Source organism: Pinus tabuliformis, chromosome 3_2 (assembly GCF_031772625.1).
Source record: "Pinus tabuliformis cultivar Carrire ecotype Pingquan chromosome 3_2, CPIR1, whole genome shotgun sequence".
In the NCBI taxonomy this organism is placed as follows: Eukaryota; Viridiplantae; Streptophyta; class Pinopsida; order Pinales; family Pinaceae; genus Pinus; species Pinus tabuliformis.
This window is the reverse complement of record NC_142302.1, coordinates 1,082,557,360-1,082,572,048: the sequence shown is the minus strand read 5'-3', so window position 1 is coordinate 1,082,572,048 and position 14,689 is coordinate 1,082,557,360.

Here is a 14,689-nt window from a genome sequence, read left to right as displayed (position 1 = left end):
ATAAAGAAGGCATCCTCAGACCCATTATAAATTCCTTTTCCAAAGAAATATCATATTTCTTTAAAATCCATGAGATATCACCTTCTTTGAAAGAAGAGGGACAAGCCTCTCCTCTACTTTCTTTTCTTGGCCAATTTTTCTTTTCAGCTTTTGAAGACATAAGATCTCTCCTAACAGCCAATATCACATTTTCTTTCAATGATATGTGCCTCCATAAATAAGATGGAACATTTTTTAATATATGCATGGGATCTAGTAAGTGGGAAATCTTAAGATGCTCCCAATATGGGAACATATAAAATATAGATTTCCTTTTCATCCCCATGGGAAATTTCTCAACATAAGTGTCTAAGAATTATGGATCATTAAACATAGGATCCCCATTTGAATTGAACATTTTTTTCATCTCATTCTCCTTCTCTCTTACATCCTCTAATCCATTCAATTGGTGTAATTCTTCCAGGCCTTTGGTTCTCTTTAGTTTACCATTGAAAGCAGATCTTGCTCTTCGGTAACAATGTTCTTCTGATAGGATTACTCTAGAGTATTAATACGTTGGATTTTGTAGGTGGTTGGACCACCTAACATTTAGAGAAGGAACATGACATTTACATCCATAATACCCTTTTGTTACAAGACCTGCAAAATTATTGTATACAGGGCACATTAGTGATCGTGAAGATCAAAACAATTAAAATGAATTAAATTAATATGTGAACAATATTGTTACATATCTAAACAAATTGATAAAAATTTAAGCACATAAAGCATAAAATGCAAAATCCATCTTTGTTTCGATGGGTCTTGATACATTTTATACATGTATCCCTTCCCACAATTCCTTCAATTCATCTACAAATGGTTTTAAGTAGACATCCACATTATTTACTTTTCTTCTACCATGGACTATGAGAGCCAACATAAGATATTCATTCTTCATGGACAACCATTGGGGGATATTGTTATTGATCACTACTACATGTAAAATATAATATTTGGTGATTTAGAGGGAATATAGGTTGACACCAATCTTGGATATGCTAAGTTCTAGACTTTGTACTTCATACTTGGATTTTTTGGGACATGCTTCCTCTATATTCTTCATGGCTATTAAATCTATTGGGATTCATATAACTATCGACTCACTTCTGTGTGAGGCATGCCATCCCAGCAACATAGATAATTCTTCGCAACGAAAAAGCATTTGAATCCTTGGGATTAGGCATGTTCCTCAATATATTTTGAGGTGGACCACACGATTTAAATTTTATATATTTTTTTAAGGTACCTGTCATGCCCACATTATTGACATATCTCTTTTTCTACATATTCTATTGTATATATAATACAATCATTCTGACATGGATAATATGATATGTACTCAACACCCAAAATTTTCAACAACTTCTTTGCCTCTTTGCAACTACCGGGAAATATATTATCACTCAGACAAACCTTATCTTTGAATAACCTGCAGTTGGTGGTCAATATAAATATACAATGCCAATATTTAACATTCATAAAATCAACCATTTTTAATGTTGATTGTGTGATAAGTTTTCTCAAAATATAAGAGACTTGATCATGGTTAATTACCTCAATATTGTCAAGAAACATGCATTCGACACGCCAAACTTTTCTTTCAATTTATACAACAACATTGTTGTCCCGAGCTGGGTAGACTTTGACTAGCCTCCAAGTCCAAAGAGGGATGATGGAAGCAAATTTTAGGCTCTAAAAAAAGGTATCAGTGATATGAGCATCATATCATAGCCCATTGTTTTGGAATGCATCTAACAACATTTCCTCCATGGCAGTCGTATCCCGTAAGTAATCACCCATACCAATCTCTATTTGATTTCCTTCATTGCCAACTTGTGATGAAGAACTATTGCTATTGCCATTCCTAATTGGTGAATTTGGACGTATTGGGAATTGAATAGGTGGTTGATTCAACAATTCTTTGTATGCTTATTCTCCAAGTCTTTCTCTTAATGCAACCTTCTCTTGATTTGAAATTGTAGTGGGTTGCGCTAGAAGATGTTGGACGGGTCGCTCATCATCACTAGAATCCTAATTTAAGGAAATATTGATCAACATTAGTAAATCAATGACATTAGTAAGCACAAATAAATTGGTTTGATGAAATTATATTACATACCAAAATAATTATTACCATCTTTAACCCAAGATTGTGGATCGAAAACGACATGTTACTATTGGCAAGGTAAAGTGGTTATCCATTTTCATCTGCCAACAGCTTGTGGTATGCTACTTCTAGTAAGAGGTTCTGATGTTTTTGAAATGGTGGAATATTTTTAACATCTGAACTTGATTATGAATCAATATCCTACAAATTGGGATCCATTTTTATTCAAATTGACATGGATAAAAATAAATAAATTTGATTAGATAATTGAAATATAAATAAAATATAAACTTACTAGAGATGGAAATGAAGAACTTTGCGAAGGACTTTGAGCAACATGGAACGAGCTGGAATTTGAAGAATTGACCATTTTCTATTATGAGCTTTTCTCCTTGCATTTGAGAAAAATCAACAATAATTTTTTGTGTAAATACATAAAATTAATTTTGAGAACCATGTAACCACATTTTGAATTTCAATATAGTTTTCAAACCATTTTTCAAGAATAAGGTGACTTTGAGTGGAAAATGTATACTATGAACTACTGTAACACATGTGGGTGCATCCTAAAGGATATTTTGAGATGACTATGTCATTTTATGTGAAAATAAATATTCAAATAACTTTCAAATGGTATCAGTGAGCTTGTAAAGCCAACCGTACTTATGCATTTAAATAATAATAGCACTGATGTGTTAAAATCGTAACCACACGTGTCCAAGATTAAAAAAAAAGGATTATATCATATGGGTGCATTAAACAAATTTAGTGCACCGATAAGTAATCTTAATTGGTGTGCATTACTATAAAATGCACTGATGCTTCTTAATATGAAATGCACCGATGTTGCAAAACACTGAAAAAAAGGGTGCGATTTTATTTTTTTCAAATTGAAAAATGAGGGTAATGTATTTTTTGAAATCTAATTTCATAAAATCTTATAAATAGTAAGAAACTATTCACTATTTCATTATTTTTCCCAAAATTTCAAGAGAGATATTTGCAACAGAGACATGTTGGGAGCACCGTGGAGCAACAATATACTTTGGAACGACATAACTATTCAAAATATTAGAATTTGAATGGTATGGTGATTCACTCAAAACCCCTCATAATAAAAATTTCAAATTTTACTATTGATTTTACTAATATTTTTTTTTACAATTTTTGTTAGGTTTAATTAAAATTCATAAAAAATAAAAAAAAAACCGTGCATAGTAAAAAATTTACTATCGATTTTACTAATATTTTTTTTTACAATCTATGTTGCTATTTAGATTTAATTAAAATTCATAAAAGAAACAAAAAATTCAATAATTACCTTAAACCTTGCTTATTCTTGTTTATGTGATTGCAAAATTTCATCTTAAGGTTTAATTCCCTCTAACAATTCACAACTGGGGCTTTTCATTTTAGGCATTTTAGATTTGATGGGTTTGTGTTACTATATACAAGGCGTTTGACATGTAAACCCTTTGGACCCTGATTTTTTTTTAAATGACTTCTATTTATTGGTGCACCCTATGCAATATAATGCATTGGTTCACCTCTTCCAAATAACACCATTAAGTCTAAAAACATTATGTTTAATTTTTATGTTTTCATTTTTTTATTGTGATGACGGTCATTTTATCATTACATATCACACAATCATAATTTAAAGTTCTTTATACAATTTACTTTTCACTGTCGATGCTAAACAATTAAATGCCTCAGTGCATTTACTATATTAAACGCACCAAGACATTTATGCACATAACTGCACCGGCTACCATACCTCTTTTTGGCTGAAAATTTATGTGTAAAATATATTAATTGCTTCTAGATTGAATGGTACAGGTTACATATTAATAAAAAAATGTCTGATAAGTTATCAAATAACAAAAGTACTAATCAACACAATGATAACACATCCAGAATGAAAAAAAGGGAAGATATTTGTAAATTCTTTACAAAATTTATACGCTTGAAGTATATGTAAGTTTGACTAATATGTATTGGTTAGTGTGTGTCATGAAGAACCATAGAATGAGGAATCTCAATAAGATTCTTTCTAATCTAAGTGAAAAGGAGTGTAAAAGCCTTATAGAAAAATTGCAAAAGGGTGAATCAGGTGCATGAAAACATACTATTCAATGTGATTTTTTTTTCATTAATAATATATTTAAGAATACTAGATAACATGTTTCAAACAATTTATTAATTCACATATGTTTAATGTTTACAAGGACCAACAATGAAGGGAAACAATGTATCTCTAAGAAAATAAAAATATAGAACATGTAAATGACAATGAATTGGTCCTTAGCTCTTCTGGAGTGGTGTTGGAGGTTAATGAAAGAGTGAAAAACTTTTACAAAACTACGAGTGATATAGCGGAACAAACATATAGATGTACTTTCCACTTACAATACATATATCAATCCAATGATTCCAAGAACCAAGCTATATTTAAACTAGAGGATGTGTTTCCGGAGCAATGGTGAATGAGACCTGCCAGACTTGCAATAGAAAAAATATACAGCAACAAAAAAGAATCATTCAAAAAGTAATATTCCTAATTAAAATGATTTTCTATAATTTAATGTATATATTACTACAAAACATTCATTTATTAATATCATTTTTTTATATTTATTTTTCACATATCAATATAAAAATAGTTTATTACTTTTTTCAGAAAAATTATGAAAATCTCAAAGGATCAATGAGATGATATCCGAAACATGCCAGTAGGAATGTCCAAAAAAGTGTACAAGAAGATGGTAAAAGAAATGGACATAATTGCATCGCATGAGAATCCATCTCAATAACAATGTGCTTCAAATGTATCTAATCAATGATTTTTTTGTTAGGTACATATAAAAAAATTATTTAGCATTAAATATTAATTTTCAAGTATTTTCTTGCAGAAAAGAAGTCAAAATGGAACTCATTTGACACATAAAACAAGACAAGAAGGAAGAAAATGGTTGATATCAAAGTTTGTGAGTAATTTATAATATTTCCTTATAACAACTTAATATTTCATTTTAAGTATATTTTGAATTGTTTTAAAACAACCATCCTTGAATGTCTTCAAATAGGTGCCAACATACAAAGAAGAGCCATCTGAAGAATTGATTGACATTGGGTTAAATATGGGTAACTTTGAGTATATGTTGGCATATCAAAAATTAGCTATGGAATTTGTAAGTATCTATGTTGTTTTACTTTTCTAAGTTTATAATTAGTATAACAAACAAATCCTTTATATTAAACCTATGATTCATTATGGGGTACAAAACATGCAGGAAAAAAAGTATGGAACTACGCCATTAGAAGAGTTTTTGAAACAAGGAATGAGATTGGGCTTTGAAGGAGTGTGTACAATTAAGGAATCACTCGTTGCTATGATACATTTCTATTCGATTTACGTTGACGTATATTATTTATTTATATTTTCATTATTCTCACCAATGTACATACACTAATTACACTTTATGTTTATGTTTGCAGATGTAAGTTGAAGAAGGTGAAAACAATCCATGAAATCAACAAAACCTTCATCCAAATGACCCAAGTCATGGAAGTTGCTCGAGCACTGACAATAGTTCCAACAAAGAATGATGATCTATTTGGATATCAATTCAAGTTGTTCTATTTTTTGAAATAATTGTATGTGAAAATCATACATTTAATTTAATTTAATGGACATACTAACTCAATTGGAAGAGAAGGGGTTACCAATAACTATCCCATTTGGTATGACAAAGAGACCCTTATTCATATATAATAAAATACATTTTTAATTTATTTTATTGTATTGTCCAATGTTGTTGTGAAATGTTACATCACTGATTAAATATATGGATGATTAAATATTATAATGAAGAGATGCAAAATCTAACGATATAACAAATTAATCCAAACATTATTTACAAATTCACTAATCAAAATTTAATTTACATGAGAATTGTTATAAGATATGTCAATTTTTCAATGAATAACCGATTTAAAAAAATCACAATAATTGCACCGTCATAGGTGGATGTTTGTAAAAGGAGCAAATGGATATTGGGATATCGTATATTAATGCGCACTACATTGAATATTAGTTTTTCAACAACTATATTTACAATAATAAAAAATTGTATCTTGGTGCATTTGAAAAATAAATATGCATCTTGAAGATATACATTTCATACATCAATGTGATTCATCTTTAATGCACTAGTTTATTAGATTATGTAAAAGCACCGATACTGCATGATTTGTTTTGCCTGCCCAGAGCCTTTTGTGAAAAGTATAGAACCGAGACTTTTTCAAGCACATAAGAACTACGAAATTATACTTTTGAACCACCAACATTGTTTATACAACTCATGACTACTATAACATTGTTACACATAACTACCCGTAGCATTGGAGAATATAAAAACACTGAGGCTGTAGGATTTTTTTGCTTTCCGCAAAGCCCTTCCTAAAAAGTGTTGCCAAGGCTGTTTTGGAAGACATAAGAACTAGGGCAGTATAATTTTCAGGGACTGATGTTGTTTTCATTTAATGCCCTAGTTGATGGTAGCATAGATTGTATGATCCACTGCATTTTTATTATTAAAGCACCGGTGATTTTATAAATTTAAGGCATTGGTGCTCCATATGTTTGTTTCTAGTCCTGATGATTTTATTTAAACATACAACACTGGTTATTTTATATTAGTAGCACAGTGGTGAAATTTTTCCAGTAAGCACATCCTTAAGAACATCCACTAAAACTGCTGACCACCCATATTTTTTTAGTTTTGATTGAGTTCTATTGTCATTTCCGCTAAAAAATATGTTACCACAAACACATGTTGTAGTGGAGGTTTTTTAAACTATTTTTTCCAACTTTATAACATGAAAAACCTTCGTTATAACCTCTACTAGATGGTATTTTCCTTGTAATGGGGAAAAAATGTGCCTATATGGGGGTTTTAAAGTCATCCCACTTAGTCACTCGAGGATCTCCCTCCAACCTCAAGGTCTCCGTATGGATTTCCCATCAAGTTAGGGCATGGCCCTCTAATTTCAGTTGCACAAATGAAATAGTTTGTCCTTCCTCTATATGATGAATAGTAAAAAAACATCTAACTATTGTAACGAGTGATTTAGCTTCATAGCGTTGATCTCACCTTGATACCACTTGATATCAACCCTCACTTCCATTTTAAATAGGGATTATAAATGGATCATGATGATCAAACTAGGTTGATATTTTCGAGTCCTTTATTTCTTCTTGATCTCTTGATCTCCCTCTGATCAGTGATCTTCATTGGAACCCCCATTTTCTTTGAATAAACCAAGCTTATTGGTCAAGGCCACCATGAGGAGACTGATGCTATTGTTTAGATCTGTAACTTGTGCTTCCATCCATGAAAATTTCTCATTTGCAAGATCATCGTCGGACATGACTAAGGTTCTAGGGAATTTTGGTTTATTCGATCTAGTTCCCTTGTATATATCCGCAATATACCCAAATAAAACTACTTTGATATCAATGTTATCTATAAACTTTCATGGATGTTCCACTAGACAGTTCGTCGTAATAGAACTAATAGAATTATATTTACATTCCAAAATCTAGACTATGAGGGTTTATTTGTCTTTAGATTTTTGGATTTGAAAATTATTATTTATTGTGTATGCATGAAAATTATAATTATGTAGAAGATAGAGAATAATTAAATAAAAACTCACAAACCACAATTGACATAAGATATAGCTTGGGAAGCCTTTTGAGGAGAAAATCCACGGAAGCTTCACTGGGGGAGTAATACCATGCCACATGCATTCATAGTGAGGGATATATATTGAGGGGAAAATGACATAATATGTTGAGCATATAATAGTGGGTAAAGGGTTTTTATATGTTGTGTAAAAAGTTGGACCTCAAATTTAATGAAAAAATATAAAGGGGTATAAAAAAATGTTACTAAAAAAATGGATACCTACAATATCTAGTGAAATTAGGGGTTTTTTAAATTGGGAAGGTGTATTGGATTCGTATTGGTAGGGGTTAAATAAAATGATTTTTAAAGACATTTTCCAATATTTAGTCAAATTAAGGGTATTTTTTAGTATGCCATGAACACACATGCTATGTTAGAGGTTCACTGAGTGAAACCCCATGAGAAAACCCAACTGGAAGGTGAGGTTGCTTTGCTCTCTTTCTATGAATAGAAAATGGTTGCGAGTATAGGGAAGTATGACGTTTGGACCATGGGCTACTACAATGCAAAAATCATCTCTATGTGCTCTCTCACTATCCCTCTTGGCTACTCTGCTCATCTATGGAACAAATGCACTCGAAAAGAACAAAACTCTTTTTTCTCCTAGTGGCATAGTTATAACACAACCTGATAGCCTACTAGTGGTTAGGTTTGACTCCTTTAGCCCTTAACTAGAGTCACAAAATTGACTCTTCTATAGTCTTGTTCATCATGATTATAGGCTAGCCCCTTTTCCACTAATAACAAGTGCTTACGTGGAATCCTTCAAATTATGGTGGTCAATTCAATAGCTTACCTTCTCGGAGACATAAATTTCTCATATGAGTTGGGATTGAGGAAATTATTGTGTCATTCGATATGTATCAACACGTAGATTATGGAATCTAGGTCCATAGTAAGGCAAGAACCACAAATAGTGTTCTTTTAAGGCCTGAAAATAATGCCTGATTTTTTTGACCCAAAATTTTCTAAAGTGAGATTGCTGGAAAAAAATATCTTGTGCACTAATTCCCTACTTTTTCGACTCTAAAGACATCAAGATGGATGAAAAATCATGTAATGATCAAATTTGTATCAAAAGAATAAAATATATATACAAAATTAAAAAAACTTCTTACTTATGTATTGATATTTCAAAACATATTTTCTCTAACAACATTGTTATCATTTCATTGATTTGGTACATTTATTTTTGCAACCCATTCATTGATACTAACCTAGTTTTAAACTTATCTTTATTTCATTCTTTTATTTCTCTTTCGTTCATTTTGTGCTCTAAAGCATTCACAATAATAAATTAAAAAACATAATAATATGTTAAAATTTAGAAAATTTTGGCCTTCCGTAACTTGCAAAGGCTTCCCATGTTGCAAACAACATTGGAAGCTTACTTAGGAAAATAGAAACCATATCCTTACAATCTTATATATGAGAAAAATCAAACCCAAAAGACTTGTTACACATTCCTCTTTATGATAAAGAACCAAGTCATTTGATTCCATTAACATCAAAAGCATGCCTTATGACTTTGAAACATATAGGAAGTAAATGAATAAAAATGTCAGTGTCTTAATAAGCTGGTTTTCTTTTAAGTTCTTTTGAATAAAAATGCTAGTGGATCCATTAATATATCACATATCATTTATAAGGCAATGACAACAAACTTCTAAGGGTTTCAACGTTGATTATAGTTTGGGGATATCTTTACTACTTTTTTAAAATATATTCAATTAATCATTTCGACTAATATTATAAAAGAATCAATCATATGAACTTTCATTCTCATTCCACAAAAGAATATGAAAACGTTGGTGAAACTTCATTTGTAGACACCACATTGTTTGTGCAATGGCATTCGTGCTATCAAAATTTGTAACGTGGATAGTGTTCTTAGTTCAAAATGTATAACGTGGATAGTGTTCTTGGTGAATTTATTTGCCATATCTCATCAAACATGAGTTTTGTGAGATGATGTTTTAGGTTTTGCCATAATTGTCATGCGATTAAGATAAACTCTTTGCTCTTATGATTAGCATTCATCACTTAATGAAACACTTTGAAAAGCAACACAACGTTTATTATTTTTTATTTTTTCCTTTAATGGTATTAAGTGGCGTGTTAATTATGAATTTAATATTACGCCAGAGAGACCAAATTTATGTGTGTAAATTTATTTTAAAATGCAAAAAACAATATTTAATGTTTTAATGTTTAAATTGTATTTTTGAAAGTTATAGAGATTACATAATATGTGTATTGAGCTATTTTATCAACACATTAAACTGATTTTTTTGTTATTGATATATTTTTAAGTATATGTAAATTCTATATGATATTAAACTATTTTCTTTTAACATTATTTTCTATATATATCACGTTTTTTTATTTTTTTTCCAACTTCTATTTAATTTATATGAAATTATACTAGGTCATATGGACAACTAATTAAATATGCATTATATATATATATAATTATAGTCTACATTGCTTTTCTATTTAAAAAATATTTTATTTTTATTTTAAGAAAGATAGAAATAATTACACATAGTTTTCTTCAAAAACTTCTTAACTCAATGAGAATCTAAAAATCTAAAGTCATAAATTAACAATATCAAAATATGAAAAATGCAATTCAAAGGAATGAATCAACATCATAAAGAAAAAACTCCCTTTCATGCGTGATCACGATTTTTTCTTTCGCGCATGTTCTACATTTATATTCGGCTGATTTGTCAAACTTCCTCAATCAACTTAGCTAGTGCTCAATGCTAAGCATTCAAGGTACATGACACATTATCATAGGCTCATCATTCTCACACATTCAATGAGATCCTTGAGTTGCATGACTTTTAATTTTTTTATGTGAGCAATCTTAGAGGTTACAAAACTTGGGTGACTATTCCCACGTCCTTTGGACTTAGCCTTGTGGGAGATGCTAAATGTCAATTGCGTTAAGAACATTTTCACAATCACCACTAACATCATTATAATATCAATATTTTATTTATTTTATATTTTTAAATTAGTAAGGCTTAAAAACTTATTATAATTTAAATTATTAAAACGTTTTGCATTTTAGTAATTTAGCATCTAGATTTCAACCAAATATGCTTGTCCACTTAGCTAATTACATTCCTTAACAATATCACCTAAGTTCTCAACAAGATCATCTAAAGCTCCATGTGCTTAATTTTAATGAATATATTTTTATGGACATGTGTTTACATGGACGTGTTTACAAGTTGATATTTCAATTTGTAAGGAATGATATGAAAACTAGTATGTAGTATGTTGTTAGAATTGTAATAGAAGTTTTTAAGGAATAATACGGTGTAAATATATAATTTTTGTTTGTTTTTGGTATGAGTTTTGGTTTGAGGAGTGTTCTTAGTTTTTAAGAGGTTGTTGGATATATTTTCTAATAAGATAGTTTCTATATTGATATGTGATTGAGAGATCTGTTTAATTAGCTGATTGTATGACCAAAATAATTTTTCTATTGCTAAAACTTATTTGTGTATAATATTAGTTGACTAATTAATTCAGAGAATACTTAAGTGCAGTTCTAATTTGGAATCATAGCAGATCTCAGTTTGACTTGCTCATAACAAGACAGAGGAGATGTGAGAGATAGGAGAGTAAATTAATTTCTAGTGAGTTGATTGTTATCTTATGCCCATCTATGTCCACTATGAGAGTTGTTTGTTTTCAAAGAGATTCGCTAGGAAGGCATGAGGTTGTGGAGTTTCCATGGAAAGAGGTCTCAATGGCATTGTGCGTAGGGGTTGCTAAATATGTCTTGTGTGGAGGAGTGAGCTTTTCATGAAGAAAGGAACCTACAATGTGCAAAATGATCTAATTTTGGAATTTACAGAGATCTATCATGAACAACACAAAGTTTAACAGTCGGTGAGGTGTGTTTTTATTTGTGTGTGGCCTAGTAATTGTTGTTCTTGTGATTTGAGTCATAAAGAACCAAAGAATCATGCAAAGGGTTGATCAATGGCGTTGATTGGGAGCTACTATTGTTATGACCTTTGCTCAAGGTTGGATGATTTAGAATAGAAAGAAGCCAATTGTAGCCATTAATGGAACACATTGTTGGAGGAATCACCTCACCTCTATGGAATCCATAATTTCCACCATGGGGATCATAGTTATGAGTTTAGAAAGTTTACTAACACCCTCAGATTTTGGTGTAACGGAAAACCTCTTTATGGTATCACATCCTAGACCCAGGTTTGATTCCCCTAAGCTGTGTTTGAGGGGGTGTGTTGGAGGAATCACCACATCTCTCTCGAATCTATGATTTCCACCATGGGGATCCTAGTTATCGTTTTGGAACGTTTACTAACACCTACTGATTTTGGTGTAACAGAAAGCCTCTTCCTGGTATCTAAGCCTGGACATAGGTTTGCTTCCCCTGAGCTGCGTTTGAGGGAGGGTGTTGGAGGAATCACTACACCTCTATGGAATATGTAATTTCACCATGGGGATTCTAGTTACTAGTTTGGAAAGTTTACTAACACATGCGGGTTTTGGTGTAACGAAAAACCACTTCACATATGGTAAAAAGAGTCATCTACGCCATAGCTCATGTGAAAGATGACCCAATGTGATTTAAGTATATATATAAAATTGATTTGCCTTCAAATTATCACCCATGGTCATAACAAAGTCAAATGTACTTTGGTTGATTAATAAAATAATAGTATATTTTTAAAATTTATAGCATGGTAAGTTTTAATGGTCAACCTCAGATGGATAAGGTGAAATATAAAGTTCTTTGATATATATATATATATATATATATATATATATATATATATATATATATATATATATATACACGATTTTGGGGAATTTATGAAATATGTCTTATTATTACATGACTATGGGTCACTTTGAAAAAATGCTCCTATAAAAAGAGTTTAAATATATTTTTTTTGTGAAGGAAAATCAAAGTCATAAACAAGTTGAAATATTTTTAGTAGCGACATAAAGGAGTTGGTAATGATTTTATTGTTTTATTCTCTTATGTTTTAGGAATAAATTGATGTTGTAATAACTATATACCAAGGAGAGTATATAGCACATTTTCAATGATATTTCATGCCCTTGAATTTAAGTTATGATTAGTGATAAAGTTGTAGATATCGAGTCTAGATAACTCAATATAGTTTCTTTGTTAGAATTAGCTACTCTAACAAGGAACATCAAGTATGGAATGAAGAATGACCATGGACACCAATGAAAAATGATGGAGGACAGAGAAGACCCCAAATGCAGAGCTAAAACATAAGGTATGCATGGTGATGAGATGTAAATTGACTTGTAATTTGTTGGGCATTTACTAAAGCATTTGGAATGCTTGTTTTTCCTAAATAAATATGGTATAATTGAAATGATGGGCTATAAGGGATTCATGTTTGGTTGTACTAGACTCCTTGAAGTTATGATCCAAGATGTAAAACTTAGTCATAGACAAGTTGAATTCCCCATTAATGTGATAGTTCATGTAATCACGTATTTTGCATCTAGCTTGTGTATAGAGAGGATATGACATCAAGTTGTTGAATCAACCACTAAGATAGGTTAGAGGGTGGAAAGTGGACTCGTATCTAAGCTTGATGTGAAATTGGAGAAATTAGTTTTCGATTAAGAGGGGGATGTGAGATGGAATATTCTCAAAATATGAGAAGGTTGGGAGCAATTTAAAGGGAGTTTTACATGTTGTGAGCTGTGTAGGTGGAAAGGATTCTTAAAGAACTAGCTAATATAATGGATGACATCAATGTATTTTGGTAGATGAATTTCTTTTTGTATGGATACAATAATTAATTTTCTGTAGGTACAAAAGGAAGAAGAAAAAATGCCCATCATGAAGAAATACCGAATGAAGACAATTGAAAAGATATTGGTAGCAATGGAAATCAAATATTGGTGGACAATCAAAGTTAAAAGTTTGTGTGTGTTGTGTAATAAACTCAAATTCTATATTGTAAGGTGAGTCACAAATTGTGTTTGTAAGCAAGTTTATGGTGTTGTCTTTGAGTGGATTTATAGAATTTGTGAGTATGTATCTAGTCTCTACATGAATGGTCTTTGTAATTATATGTTCTCAGAGTCAAATAATTATGTAATCTTGATGAGGAAAAATGTGCCCCCATGAATTTCATGGTAATATAAGAACCACTTTGTACTGCAAGTTTGTGGTAAGCCAAAACCACTTGTCATGATAGAGGAAAGTTTGTGGTTAGCTAGAAACCACTTGGTGTGATGGTTCATGGTTATCCAAAGCCACATGATGTGTTATTCATGGCAGGAAGAAATCGCATGAGATTGTGATGAAGAAACAAAAGTTTGTGAGAGAGGGAACATATGGATAATGATTCCTATATATATTTTTGTTCTTTGGGAGTCTGATGCGGAAGAATTGAAAACATGGTTGAGAATAAGTCCAGAAAATATATAGCATGGTTGAGGTTGAGCCAACAAAACATAGAGCATGGTTGAGGAATAGCTAAGAAAACCGAGACCATGGTTGAGGGTAATATAGTAAAACCCACAATGGTGATTATGATGATGATATAGGGGGAGTTAAAGGTAAAGGTACATGTATGAATATATGCGATGGACGAATGCTTGAATGAACCATGAACATGAAGGGCATCTTAGTAGAATCGTGGTTGTAACGGAAAACTACCCATGCATTTCAAGGAATAGTTGTTCCTTTATATGGATATCAACATTTTGGTGATGTTTGCATGATGCCATATGTGCTAGG